This window comes from Alexandromys fortis, unplaced genomic scaffold (genome assembly GCF_014885135.2).
Source record: "Alexandromys fortis isolate MF-2015 unplaced genomic scaffold, M_Fortis_MF-2015_v1.1 scaffold_130, whole genome shotgun sequence".
Classification (NCBI taxonomy): Eukaryota; Metazoa; Chordata; class Mammalia; order Rodentia; family Cricetidae; genus Alexandromys; species Alexandromys fortis.
In genome coordinates, this window is record NW_026068016.1 from 571,816 (window position 1) to 590,007 (window position 18,192).

The following is an 18,192-nucleotide window of genomic DNA, read 5'->3' on the forward strand; positions in this document are numbered from 1 at the left end:
TGCAGCAGGGCAGGGAGGGGAGAGAGAGGAGGGGGAGAGAGAGAAGGGGAGAGATTGAGAGGACAGAAGAGAGAGGAGAGAGAAGAGAGAGTGGAAGGGGGAGAGAGAGAAGAGAGAAAAGAGAGAGATTGTGTGTGTTTTGGCTGCTCTGGAGAACTGGCTAAAATTATAGAAAACCTACCCAAAGGAGAGCACCATGAGAGAATATAGTATGCTGAGCTCCCTGGATGGGACCTTCGAGGAAGCTACCACATAGTTAAATCTGTTGTGATCAGATTGAGGTGTGATGAGGCACACCTGTTATTCCCAGCGCTGCAGAAACGGAAGGCTGGCTGGTGCAGGCTAGCAGGCACCATTGTAATCTCCAGTCTCAAAAAGAAAAAAAAAAAAAAACTCAAACAACCTCCCTAGAAGCAAGCAGGTACACTCTGCCTCCTCCAAAAGCTAAGAACTTGGCAGCTACCACCACTTTCTCCAAACCAGAATAAATGTAGGTGTCGCTGATTTTAGCTTTGTATTTGGTTGTGACTTCATGCTTATGTAAAAGCTGCAAGAATAAGAATATTGGGCATGTGTTGGACTCTAGCGTCCAAACACCGAGGAGGAGTCGCCTCCAGAGACCACCTTACACACCACAGCCGATGCAAAAGCATGAGGATTTTATTAATTCTGTCATGACAGGGTCCCCCAGCATTAGGGAAGCCGAGAGACCTCGAATAGCTGGCACAGACTACTTTTAAAGGAGAAGGCCACAGAAGCAAGGGGGGTTGTGATTGGCTTATTCGAAAGGGCTATTACCAATAATTGGCTGGAGAGCTGTTTCCAGATCAGATGAGGTAAGAGATCATTTTGACCCCGTTTCCCAGGGGACCAAATCAAAATGTACGTACATGGGTAATTGTTCAGGAACTGAGTACGTGCATGTGTAGCTGTTAGGTCCTTGGTTCCCAGAGGAGGAGGAGGAGGGAAGCACTATGGCACGGAGGCTGAGAGGATTCAGAATTGTCAGAAATGGCTTCAGAATTGTCTTAAAGTCTTACACATGTAGGTACAGGTGCCCACAGACGCGCGCACATCTTGGAACCTCCACCCGGCTTCAGCTTGTCTCCTCATTTACTTTATTATCTTTTCTTACTTGCACACACTCTTCTTCCCTCTTGCCTGTTTCTTATCTTTCCTTTCTCAGTTTGTTTTTCTGTGCTTTGGATTAACCTATGGCTTCACAAATACTACTCCAAGTGCTCCACAATGGAGACACTCCCCACACCTTTCTCTTCCCGTGGGGCTAGAGAGTTAGCTCAGTGGTAGAGAGTTGCCTTACCATATACAAACCCCCGGGTTTGATTCCTAGCACTGCAACACACACACACACACACACACACACACACACACACACACACACACACACACACACACACGCTTTCTGAACCATTTGAAAGTCAACAGCACACACTAAACCATTTCTCTTCAGATGCCACGGCCTGTATTTCTCGAGGACGGAATTTAACATTGAACAAACTCATCTATTCCAGGAGCCAGTTGAATGGAATCTATCAATGTGATCTTTCCTCTTAAAGTGTTTTATTTGTCTTTAATAAAGGATTAAGTTGCCCTGCCTTCCTAACCTGGAAATGTTATCTACAGTATGTACTGTGAGTTATAATGAAAATTTAATTAAATATATTTAATATATATTAAATCTATGGCTTCAAGCTTGTTTTCACAAACCTTAGGTTTGCAGATAAACCAGCCTAAGCTGTAGTTTTCCTCCTAGGCCCTTTTTGTCCACTCACAGTCCTGGGTGGGACACATGCTCTTGGGAGGCTTTTATTAGCCAGCTCTCTGGCCCATCCCTGTCCTCATACGCTCTTGACCTGAGCGGTCCTCTTTGCCCTGGGCTCAGTCGGGAGGCACCTCAGCCTCTTGTCTAAGATTCGGTGACGAAGGGCTTATTTTGAATTAGAGATGGTCTTGGAAATTAGAACCAGATCTGGTTCTCTCTCTCCCAATGAATTCATAACACAAACTCTAAGAGCAGGAGTTAACAAATAGTTAATGAGAAAGTACTGAAGTCGCTGGGCACGGGCTTTCCCAACATATGCTCTCTTAGGATTTATTTAATATATTTTGTAGGAAAATAATGCAATTAGAGTAGATTTAGCCCATATCAAAGCTCTGGCTTTGTTTATCTAGAAGGGGGAGTGTTTGATTAAATTACTCTTCATCTGAACATAACACAGGGTGGGGACGTCCCATTAGGGGTATAAGGATGGATCACTGAGCAGTTAACTGGGACCAAAGACTCACATGATGTCACAGGCCTACGCAAGGAGAAAGTGTTTTCATTTGGAAATACTTTGCTACGCCTGTCAGAGAGTCTGGTTAAAATGACTCGTCAGGGAATGCTTGTTTTGGCTCTAAAAATGGAAGTCACGGAGTGAGCATGGTCCTTTCGGCTGACTCACGTGGCATGGGTTTCCCGCAGATGAGACTGGAGAAGGTTCACCACACTGCGGAAATTAAGGGGATTTCTGAACTAGCTTTGTTTGTGTAGTGTATATGAGTGTGTGTGAGTGTGTAGAGTGTGTGTGGATGTGTGACTATATGTGAGCATATGGTATGTGTATGTGCATGAGTGTGAGAATATGTATGTATGTGTGCATATATGAGTGTGTCTGAGTGTGGTGTATGTGGGAAAGTGTGGTATACGTGTGTTGGAGTGTGAGGGTATATGTGAGAGAAAGAGAGTGTGTGTGGGTGTGATTGTTGGTGATCAATCAAAGGTTTTTCTTAGTCTAGGCAAGGGCTCCCCCACTGAGTTACTTTACTGAGTACACCCCCAGTCTGAGTTACTTAAAAGCATTTTTTTGGGAACAATGAAAAGAAGTTAGCTCTTTAAAAAAGGAGTGAGTTTAAGTTAAAAGTCTGATAGGGAAGGGCACACACGTTCAGTGTTTACTAATCAGAAACCTCCAGAAGCCAGTCCCCCCTTTGTGGAAAAAAGACTTGTTTATTAGAGGAGGTGTTAGGAAACTTGATCCATAAACGAATTGGCTCTTAGAAGCTGGATGCGGTGGTCCCTGTCCAATTCAGCACTTGGGAAAGAAAGAGGCGCCAGGACGAGCTCAAGGCTAGCCTCGTCTGTGGAAGACCCTGTCTCAGAAAACAAAACAAAATGAGGAAAAGACCACTTGAAAACTGAAGGGCAATCTTACCTTAGAAACCAACTAATAGGGGCCTAACCAAAGCCGGGAAGTTTCTAATAAAGTTTATGAAGACAAATGTCTAATCCCGGTCTAATCCACACCGCCTTGTTTTGGAACCCCAGATGGCTTTGAGTCCATGGGAGGCCTGCGGACTAAGTGTGACCATCCCTGATGAACCCTAGGACTCCGTGCTCTTGCCCTTAGCCACCGCACTGGAGGTCAGGTCTAACGCCCACATCTAACGCCCACATCAGGCCGTTCATTTCCATTGGTGAGAGCCAGTGGCACTTCTTGGACACCCCCTTTCTCAGGGCATGAAAGCAGTCAAGTGCTTAGAGAGAGGTCCTGGATTTTTCCTTCCTTCCTTCTGCAAGTGGTTTTCTACTTCTTAATTTCCCTGGAATCCAGAAAGACTGTTCCTCACTTCCTCCCACGGAGGCGGCCTCGGCAGTGAGCCATCCAGACACGTGTTCCAATTGCCGGGCGTTTTCTCTGCTAAGAACAGCAGGGTTGCATATAGTACCCACATCGTGTGTCATCGGCAACATGAGCAGCCTCCTCCAGTTTCCCAGAGCAGTCTAGACTACACCCCGTGCCACGTCCCCACGAACCAAGGCACAGTGTCCTGCAGGTGGGAGGGATAAGGACGATTGCTGTGTTTATTTCACAAGAGCAGCAGGGTTGTGAGCGGGTGCTGCTGTTCAAGACTGTAGGCCAAACCGGTGTCACCAAGCTTCTTTTTTGTTTGTTTGTTTGTTTGTTTGTTTTCCAAGACAGGGTTTCTCTGTGTGTTGCTTTGGAGCCTGTCCTGGAACTAGCTCTTGTAGGCCAGGCTGGCCTCGAACTCACAGAGATCCCCCTGCCTCTGCCTCCCGAGTGCTGGGATTAAAGGCGTGCGCCACCACCGCCTGGCTTCATCACTAAGCTTTGGATCTATGTTGCTTTCCTAAGAGTTTCAGAGTTAGCTCTCATATTGAAGTCGTCGATCCACTTTGAGTTCATATTTTACACAGGGTATAAGGTCAGAGCCCAGTTTCATTCTACTGCGTGCAGATGTGCCGTTTCCCAGCACTGCTGGTGGAGAAGATTGTCTTTCTTGGTGTGGAATGGTCTTCGATGGGCATTGTTTTATTTTACCTTGAGAAAAGGAAACTTGGTGAGTTAGAATTTACACCTCACCTTCTAGACTGCCATTCGCGTTTCAGTAATTTGTAAAATCTATTCATTTATAACATTTTTTTCTCAAGGAACAATGAGAGTAGTAGGTTTATCTGGCATAAAGGTCCTGCAAGGGGTCTGCCAGACTCAGGCGTGCCTCCCACACGTGCCTGTGCTGGAGGTTGTCCTGAGTACTGGGGTGTCCCAGGTCGAAGGACATTTAAGAGGTGGAGTCTGGAGAGGGGCTGCTGTCTTTAGGGCCTGCCTGAGAAGGGATCAATCAATGTAGTCTCCATGGAGAAGGGTTACTTTCTTCTTTTTTTAATATACATTATTTTATTACAATTTTTTTTTAAAAATAACAAGAGAAAATGCAACATCCTAAAAAAAATTTACTGGTAATACAAATTCCTATGTATGTTTGCTGTGCTACCATAAGAAATTAAAGAAACCATTAAATATTTAGGAACATTCAACATCAAAAGCTTTAAATCTAACTGTATGTTGTAGCCCCCCAAAAAGCTACAAACTACTTTTTTAAAAAAGAATTTTCTCTACAAAGAATCTCATCAGCTATACAAAAATCTGTACAGTTTTTATACTGAAGCTAATGTTGAGCTGCACTTGAATTTCACATTCTTAGCAAAATAAGTTGCCTGAGCACATACACTCCACACATTTTAGGACAGCCATTTATTCTTCATCCTCATCTTCTTCCTCATCATCCTCATCTTCCTCCTCCTCATCTTCTTCTTCTTCCTCCTCCTCCTCCTCATCTTCTGGTTCATTCTTCTTCTTTGAGCCTGTTGGCCTACCAGGACCCTTCTTTCCTACTTCGCTTTTGCCCTTGGCACGGTATGCAGCAATATCCTCTTCATATTTCTCCTTTAGTTTAGCTGCCTTCTGCTCATAGCGTTGTTTATCTTTGGCCGACTGTTCAGACCACATCTCACCCAATTTTTTGCAGTATCTCCAATAGACAGGCCCGGGTGTTCGCTTTTGATCTTTGGGCGATGTTAAGAGCAAAACAGGAAGAAGGCAGATGGTGGTCTTTTTAGAGCATTAGGATCCTTTTTCTTTCCTTTCTTACCACCTTTGGGAGGAACGTAATTCTTCACCTCCCTGTCTTAGCGAGCTTTGTCGCTCTCGGCCAAATCTTCGAACTTCGATTTTTCCTTTGCAGACATGGTCTTCCATCTCTCGGAGCACTTCTTGGAGAACTCGGCGAAGCTGACCGACGAGTCTGGGTGCTTCCTCTTGCGCTCCTTGCGGCACGTCTGCATGAAGAAGGCGTACGAGGACATCTTGCCCCGCGGCTTGTTGGGGTCTCCCTTGCCCATCGCTACCTGGCACGAGCGCGTCCCTCCGAGGCCGACACGGACACTCCCTTCTCCAAGCTCCGGCGAGAACTGGCTCCTCGAGAAGGGTTACTTTCAGAGAATTTGCCTGGCTCCTTGGCAGCCTCTTTGGCATCTCTCACACCCACATCACCTCTCTGCCACCTGGACTCCCATTATTGTGATGCCACCCACCATGAGGACCTCACTGTAGCCAAGCTCAGCCTCCAAAGCTCAATAAACCTCCTTTTAAATAACACTGCCCAGCCTCAGCTGTTCTCTTTTTCTTCTTAGTTCAGTATTCTACAGTTGGAGGTCTTCCCTCGTGAGGCACACACATTCCAGTGTAAATAGGAGGAATAAGAAGCATTAGTTCCAACCGGTGGTGGTGGTGCAAGCCTTTAATCCCAGCACTTGGGAGGCAGAGGCAGAGGCAGGTGGATCTCTGTGAGTTCAAGGCCAGCCTGGTATATAGAGTGAGTTCCAGGGACAACCAGAACTACTATACAGAGAACCCTTGTCTTGGAAAACCAACCTAGCAAAGCAAAGCAAACAAAGCCTTGCAGTACACACTTGCAGAAGCAGATGCATTCCTGGAACTCACTGGCCAGCCAGTCTGCATCTCTAGCTGGATTCAAACTTGTTACGTGCACAACAGTGGTCTTGAACTTCTGAACCCCCTGCTCCCACCTTCCAGGCGTGGAAGCCACCATACTGGCTGCTCAGGACCCTGTGCTAGGTAAGTGCCCTGGACTGCTCTGCACCCCACTTTCTTTTTATTTCTCAGAAAGGCTCTCACCATTGTTGCCCAGGCCGATTCATCTGGACTCTGTGCCTTGGCCTCTGCCTCTGTCCTGCCCCCTTTTGTCTTTACCTTTATTGAGTTCTGGGGAGAAGTGAACAGATGGGAAAAAATTCTGCTTTAGGGACAAGTCCATATTCCATGGAGGGCAGGCCAGGGTATGGGGCCACCCTGGCCATCCTGAGGCAGCAAGTCCCTCTGACAGACCTGGGAGAGAGGACCAAGGCCCAGAAGGGGAAGCAGGGGAGTCTAAAGATAGACTGTACACAGCTGTACCAGGGAGAGGCCCTAGGATAAGTGGAATATCCCGAGAGGTGCTGGGGCCCGCCCTTTCATGGCTATTTTTAAGCTACTCAAGCATCAGTATGTGCTTTTCTATGCTAAGAAACACTGGTGTTTGTATCATCTAGACAGGAAACACGAAAGACCAAAGTGCCAAAAACCTCTAACTTTTTTCCTCCTGTGACTCCCGCATCTACCTCTAACACACGTGTGCACATGATTTTATGATCTAATTGAATAATTAATCGCCGAGCAAAAAAAAAAGGTGAGGAGTTGACACGGGCTTTTGCTGTGTGGCCTGTACTCGGGGCTCACCTTGCAAGTCCAGGCTGACTCACAACTTACAGATAGATCTTCCTGTGAAGCCTGCCCAGTTCTGTCACTACAGGGGTCCGGTAAATAGCATATCTTTGTTTGTTTGTTTACTTGAGATAGTGTCTCTCTACAAAGCCTTGGCTCTTCTGGAATTCATTGTGTAGACCAGGCTAGCCTAGAATTCACAGAGATCCACCTGCCTCTGCCTCCTATGTGCTGGGATTAAAGGCATGGGCCACCACGCCCAGCTAAACAGCAGATATTTAAATTGTAGATGAGTTACTGATATTGGGGCAAATACTTCAATTGTCTGTTTATAGCTTTCAAGAATGGGATGTCCTCCTTGGAGTGCCAGAGGCGGGGGTTTGGCTTGGAAACATCTCTACTACATAAAGGAATAGGTGGTTTTAGATTTGGCTTTGGAGTCCATCGTGGTGGAATGAACCAGGAGGCCCAGCCTTGAGAAGCAGAGACAGATGGATCAGGAGTTCAAAACCGTCCTCAGCTATGTAGGGAATTCCAGGCCGGCCTTGGCTGTGTGAGACTGCCTAAAACAACATTAACACCAAACACAAACAAAACCAAAGAGCTTTCTTTATCTCTGAGACTCCTTTTACTTGTGTTATATTCGGAATTTGTGTGTGATTAAGATCTCATTAGTCATTAATTTGGCCATGAGGAGCTCGGCTAGTACTACCCGCAGTCTCCTACCACGGAGGCCAAAGGACCACTGCTCTTATCTTCCTGCTGAGAGCTCTCTCTGTAGCGCGTAGCTAGCCATGCCTCTCTTGTTGGTCTCCATGCTGTTACAAAAGTTGACTTGAGACTCGGGTACAAGACGCCAGAGCTGCTCTAGCTAACACTTGTTCTCTTACACATCACATGACGGTTTCTGAAACCAAGAGAGGCTTCTTCTGTTATCATTAGGAAGCTGGGGTTCCCCTCTCCACTACTGCTCATTCAGTAGCTACTCTTTTATGTTGTCCAGTGCTTCACAAACTTAAATCTGGCAAAACTGTCCTCCTCTGTGGACTGTGAGACCCTCCTTTTGACAAGATGGTTTTGAGAACACCTTGGTCTGGGGAGAATGGCTCCATGGTTAAAAGCACTTGCCATAAAAGTATGAGGACTGGAGTTTGGGTACCCAGAAACTCCTGTAAATGTGGGGTGGGCACAGAGGTCTGCATGTCATTCCAGCCTTGGAAAGTGGAGTCATGGCAGCCAGCTGACCGCCAAGGTCTGTTACAAGGAGGGGCTGCTTGTTCGTCCCAGCTGCCTGGCTAGCTTAGCCCCGAAATAACTGCACAGAAACTGTATTAATTAAAGCACTGCTTGGCCCATTTGCTCTAGCCTCTGATTGGCTAACTCTCACATCTTGATTTAACCCATTTCTATTAATCTGTATATCGCCACCTGGTGGTGCCTTACCAGGAGAGATTCGGTTATGTCTGTTTCTGGTGGCTCCATGGCATTCCTCCCTGACTCTGCTTTCTTCCTCCCAGAATTCAGTTCTGTCTACTCTGCCTACCTAAGTGCTGCCCTATTAAGCCAAGGCAGTTTTTTTTTTTTTATTCATTAACCAAAGAAAGCAGCACATTGACAGAAGGACCTCCTCCACCAAAGGTCAGCCATACTGGTGATCTCCGAGTGTGATGGAGAGACCCTACCTCACTGACTAAGGTGGAAGGGCGATTGAGGAAGATCTCAGTCCCGAACCTCCATAGTCACGGTTTATGAATACACACACATATCTGAGTCCCATCCACAGAACCCATGTAAAAGCTGCAGTGCGGTGGTGACACAAACCTTGAGGTAGGTGGATCTTTGTGAGTTCAAGACCAGCCTGGTCTACAAAGTGAGTTCCAGGGAGAGCCAGGGCCGCTATACAGAGAAACCCTGCCTTAAAAAAACCAACCAAACAAACAAAACCAAACAAAGCCTTGCAGTACACACTTGCAACCCCAGTGCTGCGGGAGGCAGAAGCAGATGCATTCCCGGAACTCACTGGCTAGCCAGCCTGGCCTAAGCAGTGGGGTTCAGGCCACACAGAGGAGATCCTGTCTCACAAAGCAAGGTAGATGGCTCTACCATACCTGAAGCTGACCTTTGACCTTCACACACATGCACACATGTGTGCTCATAGCCACACACAGACCTGCATATACCCGCAACAAACAAATGGTGGAAGACTTTCATTTATGACTCACGATTTGCGGTGTAAGCTATGCCACCAAAACAGAGATTCATGAAGCAAACTTCTATGGTTCAGATAGGTAGGGCCCCATCTTAAAAAACTGTGGTAGATGTCAGGTGTGGTGGCACACACCTTTAATCCCAGAACTTGCAAGGCAGAGGCAAGTGGATCTCTGTGAGTTCAAGACCATCCCTAGTCTGTGTAGTGAGTTCCAAGATACTCAAGGCTATAAAGTGAGATCCTGTCTCTAAATAAATAAATAAATAAATAAATAAAAAGATAAAAAAAAGTCTAGATTCTCTTTGAAGAAAGAAATCGAAGAAGATATCAGAAAATGGAAATATCTCCCATGTTCTTGGATAGGTAGGATTAACACTGTAAAAATGTCAATCTTATTAAAAGCAATCTACAGATTCAATGCAATCCCCCTCTAAATCTCAACACTATTCTTCACAGACCCCAAAAGAACAAGTCTCAACTTTATACAGAAAAACAATCTTGTACAATAAAGGAACTTCTGGAGGCATCACCATCCCTGACTTCAAACTCTACTATAGCGCTACAGTAATGAGAACAGCTTGGTATTAGCATAAAAACAGATAAGTGGAAATGATATTACTCCACACACCTATGACAAAGAAGTTAAAATTATAGAATGAAGAAAAGACAGCATCTTCGACAAACGTTGCTGGCATAACTGACAGCTGAGATGTAGAAGAATGCAAACAGACCCATATCTATAGCCATGCACAAAACTCAGGCTGAAATGGATCAAAGACCTCCATGTAAAACCAACCACCCTGACCCTGATAGAGGAGGAAGTGGGAAGTATGGTTGACTGCATTGGCACAGGAAACTATAGTGATATTTTATTTATGTTTTGTAAATAAAGCTTGCCTGAAGACCAAAAGGTAAAACTATGCGGTAGAGGCCAGGCGGTGGTGTCATACACCTTTAATCCCAGCACTTGGGAGTCACATGGCTTTAGTCCCAGAACTAGAGAGGAATATAAGGCAGGATGAGACAGAAACTCCCTCTCTTTCGGTCTGAGTATTTCTTGGAGGTAAGAACTCTCTAGTAGCTTGGCTGCTTTGCTTTTCTGATCTTCAGGTTCAACTCTAATCTGCCTCTGGGTTTTTATTACTCATGCTACAGAAGACCACTTCCTAAAGAAAACACCAGTAGCACAGACACTGAGAGCAACAATTAATAAATGGGACCCCTTGAAGCTAAGAAGTTTCTGTAATGCAAGGTACATGGTCAACAAGACAAAATGGCATCCTACAGAATGGGAAAAGATCTTCACCAATCCCACATCTGACAGTGGTCTGATCTCCAAAATATATAAAGAATTCAAGAAACTAGACACCAAAATACCAAATAATCCAATTAAAAAGTAGGATATTGATCTAAACAGAGAATTATCAGCAGAAGAAACTCAAATGGTTAAATTTAAGGAATTGCTGCTCAACATTCTTAGCCATCAGGGAAATGCAAATCAAACAACTCTGAGATACCATCTTATACCTGTCAGAATGGCTAGGAACAAAAACACCAATGATAGCTTATGCTGGAAAGGAAGTGGAGTAAGGGGAACACTCATCCATTGCTGGTGGGAGTGCAAACTTGTACAGCTGTTTTGGAAATCAGTATGGCAGTTTCTCAGAAGACCTAGCAATACCACTCTTGGACATATGCCCAAAGGATGCTCAATCCTGCCACAGGACATGTGCTCAACTATGTTCATAGCAGCGTTATTCATAATAGCCAGAACCTGGAAACCGAAGATGTCAACCGAAGCATGGATATAGAAAATGTGGTATGCCTGGTGGTGGTGGCATATACCTTTAATCCCAGCACTCAGGAGGCAAAGGCAAGTGGATGTCTGTGAGTTTGGGGCCAGCTCTACAGACTGAGTTCCAGGATAGCTCCAAAGCCCTGTCTCAAATAAACAAACAAGAAAGAAAGGAAGAAAGGAAGAAAAGAAGAAAGAAAGAAAGAAAGAAAGAAAGAAAGAAAGAAAGAAAGAAAGAAAGAAAATGTGGTACATTTACACAATGGAGTATAACTCAGAGGTAAAAAAACAATGACTTCTTTTTTATATATAATCTTTTTTTTAATTTATATATTTATTTATTAAAGATTTCTGTCTCTTCCCCACTGCCGCCTCCCATTTCCCCCCCCCCCCCCCCCCCCCCCCCCCCCCCCCCCCCCCCCCCCCCCGTCAGGTCCCCCTCCCTCGACAGCCCAAAGAGCAATCAGGGTTCCCTGCCCTGTGGGAAGTCCAAGGACCACCCACCTCCATAACAATGACTTCTTGAAATTTGCAGGCAAATAGACTGAAATGGAAAAAACCATGCTGAGTGAGTTAACCCAGACCCAGAAAGACAAATATGGTATGTACTCACTCATAGCTGGATATTAGAAATAAACAAAAGATGGTCAGTCTACCGTCTACAACCTAAGAGACATACACATATGGATTCGCCTAGGAAGGGGACATAGACAAGATCTCCTGAAGTTGTCATCTACTAACTGCTGGAAGCAGATGCAGAGATCCACAACTAACCACTGGACAGAGCTCCCGGAGTCCAGCCAGAGACAGAGAAAGGGTCAAGACCATGACGGGGAAGCCCACAAAAACAGCTGACCTGAACTAGTGGAAGATCACTGACTCCATACTGACAACTGGGGAGCCTGCATAGGACCGATGTAGGCCTCCTGAATGCAGAGGGGACCAGGAGCAATCCCCAATGAATGATCAGGCTTTTTGGAGCCCATTTCCTATGAAGAGAAACCTTGCTCAGCCTAGACACAAGGGGGAGGGCCTTGGTCCTGCCTCAATGTGGTGATGTGACAGAATTCATGGACTTGCCTCCTCCACCATGGGAGGCCTTACCCTCACTGAGGAGCAGGTGGGGGTGGGATAAAGGGAAGATGTGGGAATGGGAAGGGGAAGGGAAGGGGAACTGGAATTAGTATGTAAAAAAAAAATTTTTAAAAATTCAATACTTACCAAAACAAAACCAATTCTATTATCCTTCAAAAAAAAAATCCTTTCTTAAATATGGACAACAGAAAGGTAAGTCAAAAGGAAAACAACAGAATTTTCAACAAATATCTATATGCCCACAAATTAAAACAAAACCCCCACCAGGGCCAGTTATTATAGCTCAGTGGGTACAGTGTTTGCCTAATGCATGCAGCCTTGGGTTTGGTCCTTAGTACAGAATGTGCCACGTAGGGTGGGTGCTGCCTGTCTGTAACCCCAGAATTTAGGAGGTAAGGCAGGAGGATCAAAGCAGTCCTTTATTAACCAATGGTAACCACAGCATCCAGAGGGAGAGCCCATAGTTTCCATGGTTTCTGATTGGAGTCCCTTTCGAAACCACTATCTCTTTGCTGAGTCTCCCAGTCGTACCCAGTATCTTCATCATTTCATTGAACTACTGGTGTGTGTTTTTGTATATTGTTGAGCTATTCTGTCATGGATGATATTTACACAGATATTAGCTAAGAGCTGTCTACAGCTTTTAAGGGGAAGTCATTTTGGTAAGTCATTTTCTTTTCTTTTTTTTTTTTTTTTTTTTTTCGAGACAGGGTTTCTCTGTAGCTTTGGAGCTTGTTCTTGTAGCCTAGGCTGGCCTCAGACTCATAGAGATCCGCCTGCCTCCGCCTCCTGGAGTGCTGGGATTAAAGGCATGCGCCACCACCGCCCGGCTGGTAGGTCATTTTCTGATGTCTTGGATCATCGGTTCATTAGGCAGTGTTGGCTTTGGAGTATAGTCTCTTACAGTTTTCCGGGCTGTATTAGTGATTTGGACACAGCACAGATGTAATGGGTTTTAGAGAGACCCAGCCTCCGTGGGCTGTGTCGGCGTGGGCTGCCTTAGCAGTCCAGGCAGACAGTGTGGGTGTTGGATACTCTTACAATGAGAATGGTGGCCCGCGGTGAGGATGTCCTCGGCTGCTGCTTATGTTGTCCTGGTATTAATAGGGCCTCTGGCAGTGTGGCTCCGGCACTGACGGGGAGCCAGCAGCACTTGGTAGTGCAGGCCCAAATGCTGCCAGGGCAGGGGGTGGGGGAGCTGGAGTTGCTTCCTTTTGGTACCCAATGCACTCCTGACAGCAGTGTTTAGTAGACCAGATACCTGGATGGGGAAGCGGCAACCACAAGGGCAGGGCGGCAACAGGAACTGGTGTCCCTCTCTCCTGACCAGGAGTAGGACTGTGACCAACACCCGGTAAAGCTCCTGGCGGTGGCCAGCTTTGTCCTGGCTTTACCGCATCGTTCAGCTAGGAATGCGTGGTCGCGCAGCACAGGCTGGACGTCCTCTAGCTGTGCACGTCCAAGGGCAGCCGCAGATTCGCTCAAGGCCAAGGTGTGCAGCTGTGGGCAGACCATCTGTGGAACAGTAAAGTTTCCTCTGCTTCCTGTCAGCAATGTGTGTAGAACCTGGGGGTGGGGTGGATGATGCGGGCAAGGACACCAGCTCTTAATCCCGGCACTGGGGCTGTGAGATGTGCAGTTTCCACACCCTTATCCTAAGAGGGCAAGTACCCAGATCTTTTGGTTCTCATAGAGTGTGTCCCCTACAACGAACGTAGCACACACAGTGGGCTTAGGTCTCAGTTTTTCTCCTGGGCAGCTGTCCCTTGAGCCAGGGCAGTGGAGGCTGCCCTGAGACCCACAGGTGTGAATATGCAGGGGTTTCTGGCCGGGGCTCAGGTCATAGCTCAGTTCTCCATATGGTTTCTGGCTACAGCACCTGCTGGGACGGTGGAGTTCACTGGGGGATGGTGGGAGATCTCCCCAGAGGCCAGGCTGGTGCACAGAGGTCAGGGTAGGAGGACCGAGTAGTTTTCCAGAACTAAGTTGCCAATGGCTGCACTGAGTTTACGGGGACTCTCCGGCCCCCGGCCCCCTTCCGGGGCTGCGGAGCCTGGTGGCAGACATCAGGCTGCTCTGACTCTAACCAGGTTCTGGTCTGTCATGCCTATTTGTGTTCATTTCAGAGTGTGGCTGTATACATCAGCCGCTTCCTCCTTGGGGGTCTGGAGATGTGTTAGACGCCTCTTTTAGCCATCTGTAATTAAAAAAAAAACATATTCCTAAATGCCTTCGGGAAATCCTTTTGCTTAATTAAGGCACAGCTTTCTGGTGCTTGTGGAATGGGTGTGATACAGTCTTGTGGGAGTTTGGCTGGGAGGAAATTAGAAAAGGGTTTGGAGTGGGCTCCTCTCTGGGACGTTAACTTGAGAATAAATGCCTCCGTCCAGATGAAAGTGCCCCCCCCTTTTTAAAAATTTTTGTTTTTGAAACAGGGCTCTTGGAACTCACTCTGTACACCATGCTAACCTCAAACTCAGAGATCCACCTGCTTCTTCTGGAATTAGAGGTATGTGCCACCACCGCCCGCTGAGAATGCCTTTTTGCATAAAACGCATAACAGGATAACCCAGATCATCCCCGGTTTTTGTCCCCCCCCTCCCGTCCCCCGCCCTCGTTTGGTTTTGAATTTGAATTTGTTTTTCTGTTGGAAGCACCTGCCTCCAAAGACCTCTGATCAGGCCATTATTTAAATTGGCTCAATTTCCTGACTTCAAAACAGTTGGTAGTAGGGAGGGAAGGCTAAGATTTTGAATCTAAAAATAACAGGATAAAAAACAAAATAGAAACAAAACCCTAGTTGGCTAACAAAAAAACAAGTATAAAGCTGTGTTTAAACTCAGGCCTGAAGGCAGTTTCCTCGGAGCCCTCCGGCCCTGGCTAGTTCTAGGACTGAACCCAGGGCCTTGGGCTAGGTGCTCAGCAGACACACCACACCTTAGCCCAGTAAATCGCTGGGCACTTTCTTAAAGCTAATCCCGTCCTTTGTATCTGAATCTTGCCCATTCTTCGCTCCAGAAGTTTGTGCCGAGCCACTTTCCCTGTCAGACCCTGGGCATGTGCGGCCCCGAGGTGTGCTTCCTGCTTCCACGGTGGATACTCCGAGTCAGCAGCAATGCCTTGTGGGACCCTTCGTGGTGGTTGTCAGGCAGGATGGTGGTGAGAGCTGCTTTCTTTCCTAGGCTTGGTTCTTTAGAGTCTACATGGAATGTGCCAGAAAAGAGCTGGCTTTGAAGACTTGTTTACAACAGTGATCTTTCTCAGTCACTTCAGAAGTGTCCCTGAGCAAACAGGACTCCTCTTAGAGGAGCAGGGGGCCCGGCTGCTCCGGGTCTAAGGTCCCTGCACCCACCTCCTGTTGGGAACATTCCCACGATACACTGTCTCCCATAGGGCTATGCACCCTTCCCCTCTGCCCTCCTGGAGGATGCGCTCGGGGTGTGATGTCCCTCATCCTCCATGAAGAACAACTTTGAAAAAATGCAAGCTGGCTTTCCCACGGGTCTCCCGCGGGAACCTTGCTTCTGGAACCTCCACTCTAGGATCCTGTATCTCAGCCATAAAAACTTTCCGGCTGCTTTCTCCTCGATGTTCCTCCACTGCCTCTTAAAGCCACAGGCATTTAAATTGACTTCGGTTATAGCTGATTCTTACATGGACATATGATTGATTGGCTTTGTTTCTCCAAGACGATTTTTTTTAATGGATCCACTCCCTGGAATTGTGGTTTTCCCATCTGTACTTCAGAAACAAGCTAAATTTAGCTGCATTTCAACCACTCAGACATCCCTCATTGCTCCCCGTATTTTTTCTTTTCTTTTCTCAAGCGTTCACTGAGGTTTTGAGGGCTATTTCTCGAGATTCTCCTTTTCCTGGGGGGATGGGCTTTGGGTTTTCTCATTTCCTGCCCTCTGGTCTTCACACCCTCCCTGCCTGGCTTCCCTTTGGCCCTTGGTCACGCAGTTTTCCCAGGGCTGTGCCTTGTGAGCACTTATTGGCCCCATCGCAGCTGTAGTTGGTCATTACCTGTGCTGTGACGCTCTGCAGTCCTCAGTCTTACAGCCCTACAGGCTTCCAGTCTCTCCTCCTGAGCACACCCAAAGATCTGCCAAAAAAGCTCCTTGCTTCTTACCTACCCACTTTCAGCAGGAGTGACATATTTGAGTCTGAATGCAGAGATAGATCTTTGGGAGAATAAGCTGAGATCTCTGGGAACAAAATGAGCTGGTTGGCTCCTTTAGTGACCCGTGACCTTATTTAGAGACAGCACCAATTAACTAGAGACCTAACAGCTATTTTGTCCCCCCCCCCATTCAGAAAAGGGGGAGGCCTAACCTACTGCCACAGGCATGCCCTCAGGCTTCGTGCGACACAGCTTCTCAGCTGGCTGCTCAACTATCAAAGAGCAGGGGCTCTAGCCACACTTCATGGGTTTAGAAGTCATTTTTGTTCAGAGATCAACAGGATTTGATCTGCAGCAGTTCTTGGGGTTAGAGGAAAGGCTGCTGGGTTCATGTTGTTTGCCTAAACAAACACCAAGCAGACAGCGCTCAGAAGTTCTCCATTCTAGCACTTCGCCTTCAGTAGTGAAGATGAAAGGGGACGTCTGAGTTTCCTTTTTAGAGACCTTCACAGGGGCAATTTGGGGCATGTGAAAGAGGTCAGGCTCCCAGTGTGGGCCCCATCCACCATACGGCAAGCATGGCAGGGAATTCAGTGCCATTTTCTAGGTCCGGGCAGAAGGTCCTCTTCTGTGTAAGAGGCTCGAGGAGGTGTTGATAGTTTCAGTGATTGCTCAGCTACGGCTTAGGTGGCTTTGGCAGGTTTGTGCTGGTTCCCACAATCCTTTGGGAACAAGGCCACTGTTTGAACGCCGAGGCCGACTGTGAGCTTAATTTCCCAGTGTTCGCTTGTCCTGTTGGTCTGTGACTTTCGGGGAGTCTTGGTGTAGCCTATGAATATGAGGTAAAGTCAACTGGACCTTGAGGAACTGAACCCCTGATCCCAGGCTTACTAGCTAGCAGTCAGGTAGCCCACCGGTTAGAGATTCACTTGGCAGCAGAAGCCAGAACTGGGAAAATACATCCAGGCGCAGAGTGGCTGCTGCTGAGAGAACCTTAGATTCCAGAATCCACGTTGGGTGGAAGCGGAGGACCTTCACATGCTGGACCCCTTCCTTCTCAATAACGAAAATTTAGAAGCACAGTCCTCTACCATGACAAACATTTGCTACTTTTCAGTTGTTGCAAACTTTGAAATCCTGCAAGTTTAGAAACTGTTTTCTGCTGTAACTCTTTATTCTGTTGTTACACATCTTTGTTTCCAAGCAGTTGCCGCTTTTGTGTTTTCTTTTCTTCTTCAGGGTTAGACCCTGATCACAGGACTCTGCACGCTGGACAGGCACTCTACCACTGAGCTACATTGCCAGTTTGCTCTTTCTCTTTCTTTCATTTTTTGGGGGGAGGGTGGGATAGGTTCAGGAAGTGGGGAGAGACTCCTTCGTAGCCCAGATTGGCCTGAACTCCTGATCCCACTGTCTCTACATTCCAGGCACCAGAGTTACACAGCAACACACGTTGCCCAGTCCTCTTCCGGCTTTCTGACACAAGGTCTAGCTAATTTGCTCAGGCTGGCATTGTGATTCTCCTCTGCTGCCACTTCTGGGTAGATGGGATTACAGACCTGAGCCACCACACTGCTGTACCAAGTCCTAGAGCGCGGTTCCCGGGGGGGCGTGAGGATGCATTTTGTTTCTCCAGACACATAATTCGTAATAGTGGAGTCGAGATCCTCAGATGCGTGAGTGATTTTACCAGATGCTTCTGATGATGTTGGAATTTATAACTGCCCCAATAAATATCTTTGTTATCCCAGCAATGCTTGACAGCACCAGATCTTAACTAAGTTACCAATATGATAGACAAGAGACTACAGTTGGTGGCACTGGGGATGGAGTTGAGCGCAGAGCATGTGTTTAATACACAAGCCCCCTGGTTGGCTCAGTCCTC

General features: G+C 46.9%; 1 pseudogene; it reads right to left on the reverse strand.

The window, feature by feature from the left end:
- Nucleotides 1-4,689: 4,689 nt before the first annotated feature.
- LOC126513855 (high mobility group protein B2-like) lies at nt 4,690-5,816 on the reverse strand (annotated as a pseudogene).
- Nucleotides 5,817-18,192: the final 12,376 nt, after the last annotated feature.